Source organism: Octopus bimaculoides, chromosome 4 (assembly GCF_001194135.2).
Source record: "Octopus bimaculoides isolate UCB-OBI-ISO-001 chromosome 4, ASM119413v2, whole genome shotgun sequence".
In the NCBI taxonomy this organism is placed as follows: Eukaryota; Metazoa; Mollusca; class Cephalopoda; order Octopoda; family Octopodidae; genus Octopus; species Octopus bimaculoides.
In genome coordinates this window covers 71,411,904-71,425,158 of record NC_068984.1, presented here as the reverse complement: position 1 = coordinate 71,425,158, position 13,255 = coordinate 71,411,904, and the positions used below count along the sequence as shown (strand labels likewise).

General features: G+C 32.4%; 1 long non-coding RNA gene across 4 annotated transcripts in view; it reads left to right on the top strand.

The window, feature by feature from the left end:
• LOC128247595 (uncharacterized) overlaps positions 1-13,255 on the top strand; it is a 137,815-nt gene that overhangs the window by 63,343 nt on the left and 61,217 nt on the right. The window contains exon 4 of one of the 4 annotated variants that reach the window (XR_008263939.1): positions 3,001-3,100. The exons of the other annotated variants lie outside the window; for them this stretch is intronic. This is a non-coding gene — a long non-coding RNA (uncharacterized LOC128247595). Of the gene's footprint in view, positions 1-3,000; positions 3,101-13,255 lie in introns of those variants that run through there. 4 annotated transcript variants of the gene reach the window in all.

The window sequence follows — 13,255 nt, the reverse complement described above, 5'->3', positions numbered from 1 at the left end:
ATATATATATATATATATATATATATATATATATACGCACATATATGTATGTATATATGTATGTATGTGTATATATATATATATGAGTGTGTGTGTATGTCTATGTTTGTATGTGTGAGTGTATGAGTGTGAGTCTGCACGATTTTTGTACAACTGTGTGCTTTAAAATCCTTACTTAGATTTCGTTAACATTGGGTGCGTAATTATGACAAAATTTAATGTTATTTTATTCTCTCTCCTGAGTATGCAAACATATACGTTTGGGAAAAAAATAATGCTTACTTCAATGTTGTGTTGTTTTTGGATTGATCAACGAAAAAATCATGAATGGTAGTGATCACATTATAACGCATGTATTATTATTTGCATCTTCCTTCCATAATTAATTATGTATTTATCAAACCGTTTTCTTTGGTAATTTCTCATGCGCCTTGACACCTCTCTCGTGAAAGTATCCGCACTGATGTTATCTTTTCTCGTTATTATTTATTCATTTTTCGTTCTAGTTACTAAACCATAATGCCTCCATACATAGAGTAGGTCCATGGAATCTAAGTATATGTAAAATTTGAAGCATGTATCCTTAAACATGACATGTTGCTTCAATTCTGGCTGTTTAGCAGAAACGTATATTTATTTGTGAAATTATAAATTAGGGATGTTTCATTATATTATTATGCAATAAAAAATCTTGTCCGTCATTCAGAAATTTCAGAATGAATATTCCAATTTCCAGTATTCATTTGCTTTGATTAACACTCATTGTTTCCAATATTTAATCAAAGGATATTCTCCAATAAATTTAGAAATGTATTATAATAAATCATTATTGCAGAATTCTAACGATTAAACGCCTGGAACAAAAGCCAATATGCAAATTAAATATACAAACTAAATAGCAAAACAATACATCATTAATGTTCTTGATCTTTAGAATATAAAAGACATACAAACTTTAGAGATATTCATAGGAAGCGCTTTCTGCAGGATTATAAATAACTTGTGAAGTATTGTGAAGTATTGAATTATTTAAACAAATGCATTATTCACAGAGATATTTGATAAATATATAGAAAAGATAAAACACAAAATGAAAACTCTTGTTATAGGTATAATAGAACTTTTACTGCCACTAGTTCTGTTGTTATTGTTGCTTTGCAGTTGCTGTTCTGGTTATTGGTGATGATGTAGTTGCTGTTGTTGACCTTTTTGTTATTGTTGCCCTTGTTGTTGTTTATCTGTTAGCACATTGCTGTTAGAATTTCAATCAGTGTCATTGCAGAAAATCTAAGCCAAGAAGACATTTTCAAATAACAGAGAAGCTGCATCTAATTGTATTTCTAACAATTAAAATTTCGTTAAAAAATATATTTATGGAATCTGTTATGTTCAAGGCAAGCTTTGTGTGCAAGATACATATAGAGATTAAACAAAACACGTATTACAATAAGGTAAATTATATACAACGAGAATTCTGCTAAATACTACAACAATAGAAAGCATATTCCTTGTGGAATGTTAAATCTATTCTAGTAATATTGTCTAAAGCAATCGTTTTGTGCAGATATGTTTTGATGTAACGCATTATAATGTGTAGATAAGAGTGAACATCATTATACATGTTGAGACATTTAAGATACTGGACACAATGCAATATAGTCTCTCACGAATATGGGTTTTGCCTTTAGCGCCAGGTCAGATCTGATTCAGCAGATCCCAGGTCAAATACCCTCCAGACATCAGAGTCCATGTTCCTAGCACAATATATTTGTATTTACTAAGGCGGCATTTGCGAAATCGGTAGCGCAAGGGCAACATACATAGCAATATTTCGTCTGTCTTTACATTCTGAGTTGTAATTCCATCATGGTCAACTTTGCCTTTCATCTTTTCAGGGTCGATATAATAAGTAACAGATGAGGACTGGGGGTAATGTAATCGACTTACGAAATTCCAGACCTTATGCCAAAATTTGAAGCCCATGTGTTTGGAGTTATTTATATTATTATATCGTTAAAAAGATTTTCTTCTGATCTCTTTAGGCACTCGACTGATATTTGATGCTACCTCGTTCACTCATAGAAGTTATGATCGTTAAAAATATTGAGTCACACTAAAATATGGCACAGAGTTTCGCAAAATAGAAGACGAAGGAAAATAAGAGACACAAGTAACTCAGTTGCTACACCACAATGAGCATGTAATAAACATGTTCTTTACTAGATATTCTTCCATAAACTCTACAAAGAGTGAAAGATGTTTAAGATAGGAAATGACATAAGAAAGTTGACTTTTATATATTAAAGGCGGTGCTCCAGCGTGGCCTCAGTCAACTTACTGAAACAAACAAAAGAATACAATTATATATATATATATATATATATATATATATATATAAATAAATATACCCACATATGTGGCACTCCATCGGTCACGACGACGAGGGTTCCAGTTGATCCAATCAACGGAACAGCCTGCTGGTGAAATTAGCGTGCAGGTGACTGAGCACTCCACAAATATGTGTAACCCTAACGTAGTTCTCGGGGAGTTTCAGTGTGACAGAGAGTGTGACAAATCTTGCCCTTTGAAATACAGGTACAACAGAAATATGAAGAAAGGATGAGAGAAAGTTGTGGAGAAATAGTACAGCAGGGTTCGCCACCACCCCTACCGGAGCCTCGTGGAGCTTGAAGTGTTTTCGCTCAGTAAGCCCTCCCAATGCCCCGTCTGGGAATCAAGACCGTCATCCTATGACGGTGAGTCCGCTGTCCTAACCACTGGGCCATTGTGCCTCCACAGACGAGAGCACAATATGAATGAATTCTATTCACTGTACTATAGAATACTTAGTTAAATATATTTGAATAGGAATAGTGAATTGCATAATTTTGCATTTTGTACAACTGATTAATGTTTAAAAATTAATTAATTCGCACCAACAATTCGTTTTCTTATTCAACATTTGCCAATATTTCTTTATTTTACTTTCTCTAATCGCAGAAAAACTTGCAAACGCAGTAACCAGTTATGTAAGGGTGTTATACTTCCTGTGAAGTCTTCAATACATTCCCATTCACCTATTAACTATACCGAGATATAAAGGAATTCTACGTGCTTGAACGAAGCATTTAATCTAAGACAAAAATGCATAATTACGTATTGTATTTTACATTGTCACTTGGAATTCGCATGTAAACTTCCGATAAGAGGATATGTTACACAGCATCTAAAACATTGAAATGTTTACGGTTTCGTACGTATGTTATATTGGAAATGAATTTAATAATAAACATATTTTGCCGATGATTACAGGAATTTATATTATCCTACTATTGTAAGATATGTTTTTCTGTCATTTAGTTTTTTAGATTTTTGATGTACAATCAAGTGATGAAACAGGTTTTGCTGTATCATGGAAGAGTCTTTCTGCTCATAATAGACACAGGCAAATGCTCTATCTCACTTATTTTATTACAAATAGTTAACTATTACACTACATAATCAATTAACCAGTAGATTGTTTAATTAATCCTTCGGTCTTTCTATCATTCCGCTAGGTTCGTGAGTGTCCTTCCGTCCCCATTCAGGATATCAGGACTAACCGAATGGTTAATCAAGCAATCGATTAGTTTATTGCTTAAACGGTTGAGTATTTGAAAAAAACAAGTAAAACAGAACTAGTGCGTGTCTTATCATTAATATAATGAACCTCAGAAGACGCGAAAACGAAGTAATCTGTAGAAGCTTAATGATTTGGATATATAATTGTATTATATGGTATCCGTGAAGGTAAATCCTTGATTAATGATTTTTAAATATTTTGAGTGGTCTGAAAAGTAGGCGATAGGTTTTGGAAGAAATTAGGCATATAGTCATATATTGAAAGATCGACAAATATTAAAATCCCATATATTATTTATTTATTTATCTATTTACTTTTGTCTGAGATAGACGACACCTATGCAAGTAATTTCCTTCATTAAAGAAAACAGAAATATTTCCTCCTTTCATATTCCGCAGAAACATATCTCTATTTCCATTTACTGCTTGATGACTTTCAATTAGTATCTATTCATTGAATGATCAACATTGGAAGTTTAAGTGGCAGGATAAGTAAAGTGAAACATCTACAATTATAAAGATTACGTGCTTAAAAGTCTAGTTTCGATAAACGTAGACGTCTCTCTGTATCTACACCAACTTATTGAAACGGCTATATTTCTTCTACTAAACTTTGCTTGATATGCATTTTTTTAGAGATGTTTAGTTTTATATATTATCTCAGTACACTCGTCCCTGTAATGTTAAATACTTTCTTGATTTTTCAACATTTCTTTTATATAATAAACTCGATTAAATATGATCTTAATCACCAGAGCTTGTTTATTCCTCAGCAGTAAATCACTTGTGTGTAGAAAACAATTACGACTCTAATGTCAGCTTTAAAACGGTTATATTATTTTCATAGTCGTTGTGTTCGGGATTTATTGCATTGAAAGTTAGTAAGGCTTCTTAGTTCTTACTTCAATGATTCGCTCAAGACAAAATTAAATAATGTTCGGTGACAGTTACAGCTCTCAATTTTTATCTTTCCTTACACCCTTCTTTGGCGACTATGCTACTTTTATTTAGTTAAGGAACATTTACTTTTTGATAGTTGCTTAAGACGAGATACAATATCCATATATCTTTTCCGAAACTCCAGCATTGTTGGACGGCTTCCTCAAACTAAACACATAACCCGATATCTTGAAATAGTATCAACTCCGTTAAAGTAATCAAGGGAGTGCTATAAACCCCCACGAATTTTCCACTACGACGGAATTTCAAATGAGAATGCGATGGTTCAGTGATCAACAATTCACATGTTATCACTGGCATGTTGTTACACATGTGGCCAACATGTTTATAAGTCTTAAATAATAAACTACTTACGACATAGAGGGACAAAGTTAGAAGTGTAACAGTATTGTGCTCACTTCTTTCGCTGTAGTCTGCGGAAGGGTGCGCTCCTCCATATCATATACCATATCTGTTATTCGCTCAGAACAAACAGTGACTTCTAACGAACTATAAATAGCCTCTGTGTGGCCGGGTAGAAATTGTATTCATTTGTCCCTGAAATCGTGATATATTGTCAATAAAATTCAATGGTTCATTGGAAAATAAATGACAAGGCACATTGTCGAATATTCATGTAGTTGACGCTTTTCATCTTAGACGTGTGTCTTTATTGCTGAGATGGAAACGAAGCAAAAAAAAAAAAATGTTTGCTACACTCTTCAAATACTGTTTAGAATTAGTAAACAACAACTAACACTATAGATTTCAGGATGCAAGTGAGTGAACACAAATAAAAGACACTATCTCATTTCAGAGACTATAGAAAATATATTCTACTTAATATTATGTGTTACAAGTTACCACATTTTACAATCATTATATTCTTTTCCTTTTCCTAAAAGTCACATTCGTTTGAGTAAATTTTCTTTTTAGTGTCTACAATATGCAAACATAAATACTAAAGGGTGATTAATTTCACTGTCGTATAAATTATTAATGTAAATACGATTATCTTTTTAATAAATTGTAATCTTAACACCTGCAATATAATAAATATAATTTTGTTACCTTAACAACGAAACAGCTTCAAAATTATGAAACTACAACACATTATCTTTATCATAACAATGATACAATCTGCCTCTACATCACAATTCACTTTCTGTAATTCTCTAAAATGTATTCTTTGTCCACTGTATGATTTATTATCCTCTAACTGATGCACAGAAATATATCTAACAGTTCACTTAAATGCTACAGATGTTACATTCAAATTAAAGTTGCATACTTGCAGAGCTGGTTTGGATGTACTATTTGTAATGAGGCACACACATGCTCTGGTCAGCTGTGTATACATATAACTTTAGTCAAAAGATCTAGTGAGAGCTACACCAAAGATTTTTCCCTGGGCAAAAAAAAATTCCAGCAACAAATATAAACGACCACACACACACAGAAACACACAACAGTTGATTTTCACAGAAGAAAGAAAAAGGTTATAAAGTAAGTTCAAGAGTGCAAGTATACATAAAGGTTATAGTGTGATTTTTCAAGCATAAAAACATCCATAGACCCACGTCGAGTACAAGGGGAACTCCGGAGATAGACAAGGAAAAGAGGAATACAGGGAAAATAGGAGTAGTGAAAAATAAGTGTAAGTATATATGTTCCAGTTATGACTGACTGGAAGTGAGAATTGTGACCTTAATGGCAAAAGGAATGCCTGCTGGTGTATGCATGTTTGTGTATGTATATGTGTGTTTGAGCACCCGCATATGCGTGAAGGTCCATATTTCGCAAGAGCATCTATGTACGCATATGTGTGTATGCATAGCAGTTACGACCCTAATAATTATTTAAACTAACGTTGTCTCCTGAATGGTAAACGTCGAGGAAACTGCAGTTTAAAGTTTCTTCATACAAAAGCTTCACTCTAAACCCAGTCGTACCTAAGCTATCTGTTGAACCGTCGCATCCAGAAGCATTCTACAACTTTGTGAACCGTGGAACACCTCAGAGACATATATCTACACATAAGAATGTCATGATTTAAATTTGACACAACTGTCTGCACCTTTAATTTCTAGTCTGTCGAACACTAAACAGTAAGAAAATCCTATCATCCAACCGAAAGACATAATTTTACTTTACATTCTTATTTAAGCCACAGCACACACCCACATACCACATATTCTCTGCTATACATCCTTGTACTCTACGACGTTACCATTGTACCTACACTACACAGAATTATCATAGCTCCACCTATCCAATAAAACCTTACCACGTGAACATTTTCTTTCTGATGGTTAATAATACACTACTAAAAATCGTTGAATAATCCCTTTTTATACATATTTTTTGCATTTAAACAAACATTAATGTGTGTGAATAAGTGTGTGCGAGTGAGCGAGTGTGTGTGTGTCCGTGCATGTATGTGCTATACATATATCTTTGTATTAGAATTCACCCTAGTATATATATTTCACAGTATAGCACAGTAAACATACACATGGATAAGCCTCTCCACAGAGACAGGAATTAACTGAAATTTTCAGGAACAATTACTAAAATGTGTCTCCTAAACGGAATATTATATTCCTGTGAGATGTTTAAACTTTTGTAACCCCGTTTTTTTTTACTCAGATAGTACAATTGTATATATTTAGAATGCGGTGCAATTAAACTACATTAAATAACTTGATCACTAATGAAATCCAGGCACTTTCGTCTGCAATATAAAAGAAACTATTTATGCTTCATTACGTATATCTCATCATTGTAATTATTATTCATTTCTATGTAATACACAATAGAATCGGTAAACGAACACCTGATACGATTTCTCGCATTTGAAACCCCCGAGAACTTATATTTATTTGGAAGCCGACAGCTAAGGCTTAGAAATGAATCATTGTTATATATTATTAGTTCTGTTTCATAAATAACTTATATTCAGACCAACTATTGTGCATAGTGAAGGACAATTAACAGAAGTCTGTTTATTGAGGCGTCGTAAAGCCTAATATTGTAAGAACTGTTTGAGAGTATTAGCAATGTTTATTAATATGACTTGCTCAAATCAAATGCACTGTGTTGTGCGTTTTACTGTTTAGAAAACCTTATTCGGATTCTTTTGATCATATTCTATCACATTTTATAACCAACCAGCAAGCCAATTAATTATTTCCTTTATTAGTGATAAGCAGACTATGGATGTAGCCTGTAACAAGAGAATTTAGCATATGAATGCGGAATTAGGCAAGAACGGGTTAGCAAATAAATAAATAATTTTGAAAAAAATTGTTGTAGACGTACAGTATGTGCCTCTATGTGTGTGCACGTGTGTGTACGCGTGTGTACGCGTGTGTGTGTTTTCAATGAAATCCTGATACAAAAAGAAAATAGGTATGATTATTTCTGCACTTTCCTGCAGAAATGGCTGGCGTTACAGCATAGCTGTAGTGCTTGTAAACATTATTATATGTCGCGTTTTAACTTAGGAGGATCATTACAGATGTATTTACATACGGAAAATGAGGTTTAGTGAAACTTGTATATTAACAGCATGAAAAAAGTGGATTATTTGTTATTGTGGATCGCACCCAAGATATGGAATTGGCTTTATAAATATATTATGTATTTCTCACGTTTAGCACTTATTTCCCAACTTCCATGCTTCGTATATGCTGGCAATCAGCTACATACCTCTTATTATTCATACAATATCAAAATTACTTTATTTTCTATACATTAATTATCTTTACGCCGAAAAACCATATGGGAATTTGAAATAGTACAAGAACCAGGTTTTGAATTTCAATACAAGTATTCCTAATTATGATGGAAGTATGCATATAGAATCTGATGGCAGCTGCTAAAGAATCTAGGAAGCGATTTCAAGAATTATAGGTTTACTTGAGTCACTGCCATTGGATTCAATCGCAAGCTTATGGATTATCTTCTTAAGAGTCTCAGTTCGTTATTACTACCTTCTCGATCACCGAGAGAACTTATATGAGGGTATTAAATATTTTTCTTAATGAAGGAAATGGGTGTCATTATTTCGTATGTGCCGTAAAGCTTTGTTGATATAGAAAGCATGACAACTCAAATGGCCACGCTTGATTTCAATATTAAAAGCAATGCAGCGATTTTCAAAATGATAACAACACGCTCAAACAGCCCACTTTCTGTAGAGTAGTATAAAGTCGAGCAAATAGCTTGGACATCCATGATCAAGGATAACAGCAACAGCAGAGGAGGTATACAAAAGTTGCCAATGTAACTGGACACATCCAGATGAATGCAAGGCAGAAGGCAATGTGGTGTAGCCAGAAATGAAAATTGATGGATAATATCGAGGGAGAAAATGAGTGGTTCAACAAAAACAGTGTCTTTTTTTAGATTTTGTGCTGCAGTGTATACCGGATGTGCTATGTCATCGAAGTCTTACCAATGTTTAAGTACGAGAAAATATTCAAGCTGATGCCCTGTTTTTTTTTTCCGATTTCAATGAAGAATGTTATGCGAGCGTTCCACTAGATCGTTTTCACGGAATCCGGGCACCAGAGATAGAGAAAGAAATTGCAACCTCAATATTGTATTTCTTGAAATTATGTGAATGAAAATCATTGTTGAACTAGCTCCATAACAAATAACATATGATGATCTATCAAATGCCCTGGTAAATCTGCCAACTCTTCATCTTCGAATTAACTCATATTTCTTTATTGATACTTATGCGACGAAAGAGATCCACAATTTAGTCAAGCTGGGGTAGTTCCTCTCGATAGTATTGATAGTACGGTGAATGACGAGGAATTTGTTCTGAGAATTTGATTTTCTTCATTACATATTTATAACTTCCAATTTGAATGCAGTAAAGAGCTTTTACACATATAATGTCATCAGTGTACATTACGATCAAATAGTGAATTTTGTGTTTTGTCTAATACAGCTGCATGGCAAATTAACAGTGGCATTATTCCAGCATGTTCTGTCTGTTTATAAACCAATGAATTTATACATGTTTACTTACAGTTTGTTCAATTATGCACCACCGCTTCTTCATAGAATGTGTACGCTCTATCATTTTTAGATACTAGGAATAAATTTGTATAAACCTCACACTCACCAACACTATTGTCAATTACAATATTTTGTTTCACAGATTCGTATTTAGGTCTCTCTCATCGTATCATTTAATTTCTTTTACGTGACACGATTTATGCTACCTATTTCTACTTCTAAACGCATGAATAAATTATGCATTAACCATCTCACACCTAGTACACATTGATAACATATTCCATTGTTGTAACACGTTTCATTTGTCAACTAATACTAAATATTTTGGACCCAAATAGAATACATTAGCCTTAGAATGCCAGAATGGCAAAATATTTCGTGCTGTTGTTATCAATCTCTCTGTAATTCAACACCACAAGTGTCATGGAAATAATATTGAAGGAATCAGTACGATGTAAGAATTAGTATCATAACTATATGAGTTCTTATCTTGAAAGCAACTTATTCTTGTTTTATCTTTTGTGTAATTATCGGACATTTTATCTTCCTATTTCAAACAATTTATTAGTGAATTTGTCTGCCTAAGAGAAGCGGATCTTATTGTTTCCCAGCAACCTAACCTTTCCATCAACGGTAGATATAATGGTAGACTTAGAGGAGTTGCTTTGAGTGTGAATTTCGTATCTCTATATTATTCTTAATATTGTGTCTGACTAACACGTTGATTATATAACCACGGCTCAGCGTTTCATACATTATCTATTTATTTGATTGCAACAATTTAGAATTAGCTGCATCATAATTTAGAGAGAAATTACAAATACTAGGGGTTGTTTTCTGAAAACTCATAATTCAAGATTAACATTGATTATTGGGAAGCATGTATAAAGCCGCCAGTGGCGTTAAATTTCAGAATTAGCACACAATTTCGTATAGTTAAATGAGAATTATGTTTTCGGCTTGAAGCATTTCCAAAACTGAAATTTAACAGCATGACCAAAAAATACTTCTCAGTGGCCTCGAAAGCAATTACTACCATATCATGGAAAAATAGCCCCATGATAATGCTATAAGTAATATTTACTGCATTTTCGACTTCGTGAAAAAATACAATTTTACTATCTTACAAAACCTACATCAGCAAATCACTTTCTCGAAATGCATTCAAAACACATATTTCAGAAAATTGTGTCCATTCTCTTTAATCATATGCAAGGTAAATATAAGTGGGACAAAATATGCAAAACATAATAAGATACATTTGCCTCTTAAATGTTCAAGAATTACATTTCCAAACAGACTCATACGCATCGATATCAATCCTTAGAAATCAGAAAGATCAAGAATGCAATAACAGTTTAAAGTCATCTTGGTAGAATGTAAGAGGATCATAGAGAAATGGCATATGGTATGAAATTAACAAAGCTCAACTAAATCTAAAATCTTAGCATGAAATATTTTCTACTGTTCAGCATGTGATTTTCTGTCGTTGTTTAATTTTCTAAGTGGTTCATAATTTAATGTTACATTCTATTCTGATACATTATTATCATATTAATTACACATTCTACCTGATGGAGTTTTATATTAAAGTCATCTCTATTGTAACCTGTTTTATACTCATATGTATGTAGATATATACATATTTATTTTTATCTATATTTATATATACATATATTCATAAATATATACATACGCAAATATATATATATATATATATATATATATATATATATATATATATATGTCTAATATATATGCTATATATGTACACATATATACATACGCAGACAAACATATAAATATATGTTCTAATTTACGACTTCATGAACTTAGGAATTGCATTTTAACTATTTGGTTATAAAATTAATGAGGTATATGTAAAGAGATATGAACATTTGAGATGTTCCTTTATAACCTGGTATATTTTGATTTGATCATTATTCCAACATTAACTGTTATTTGCAATGAAGATCTCCGAAAATATACGATCCACTAAATCGGATCATTGAGAAAAAAATATATTACTAGATACACTTAATGCAGCAAATAAATAAATATCATTGCATACACGCACACATTTTCACATTGTCACTCACAAAATCTCTCATATGCACGGGGACACATAGACGAGAACATACACTTACACATTGTTACAAGTTTATTTCTGAAGAAGCTAAAATGCATTATCACCTATCAAAACATAAATGCGCTTCTTGAAAAATAGTCATTCTAATACATACATGCTAGTTAAAATAATTACAAGGCCATTTTGTTGCAATTTCCTTTCGCCTAACATTAGCTAATATAATATCTTATGCAAATTTGAATCTGCGTACTAAAATATTTAAAGGCATTATGATAAATTTGATTTTGGTCAAATAACTATTTACTAATTGCATGAGAGCTTGTGTAGGATACTTGGTAACATGATTCAGAACTATTAAAGAGAATTGGTACATTTGGAATATACTTTAACTTTAAAACAGAGTGAGGAACTACTCATTATATATAATTTAAAAGATAATGTCATTCTTATTATCATAATTGATTCAAAACGACACACATTTTCCACTATTTATTGCAATTTTGTAAGCAACATATTTTATTCTTTGATTATGAAAGACTAAGATGAATAACTGATGTTTAACTTGCTTAAAGTTTTAATGCAATGAAATATTTATTACAGTTATTTTCTTTTATCTCGTTTTACTTGTTCCAATCATCGGGCTGTAGTCATGAAAGGTTTTCCTCGACCAAATCGACCACCTTATATATGTTTGCTCTTTTAAGATTTGTGCTTATTCTTTCACACTCCTTGTCGAATCACTACAAAACAGGGAAACAGACAATAACCAACACCAGTTGTCAAGTGGTGCAGAGAACGAACACAGACAGAAATACATACACTCACACACAGACACACACACATATGCGATAGGCTACCATACAGCCACTGTTCAGAATAAGCTAACATTGCACGAGGTAAAGACGACTCATACACATTAACGCATGGTTTACACCTAGTATTATTAGGTTTATGTTGTCAGCTGTCTGTTAGCATAATTGATATCTGCCGACATAGCGTATTTTGATTTATATATTTTGTCACAATGACAAATGAAACAGTTGCAAATATATCTCTAAAAGATGGTATATTTGTCGTCCAGCACTCATTTATATAAAATGTGCTGGCACCCTGGAATTATTTTGTGCACGGATGCCACCTGTAACAATTTCTCCCATTTAAGAAACACAGCTGCTATATGATTAAGTGGTAGCCATATTTGGAACAATTCATTTTGTTTGCTTTCTTTAACACATATTTCAATGGTTACTGCAGTATAATAGAAACTAAGGATACAAAGAATCAACATTGTATATGCGAATTTCATAAATCCTTTTAATTAAACCTGTTTTGGCATATTATACAAAATATTTTCTTTACGGCAATTTATTCCGATTAAATCTACAATCAACCACTGTTTGCACACACAGACACACAGACACACACACATACACACACAAACACACACACACACACACACACACATACATACATACACACACACACACACACACACACACACATATATATATATATATGAAATATCTGATATATAATATATAATATATATATATATATATATATATATATATA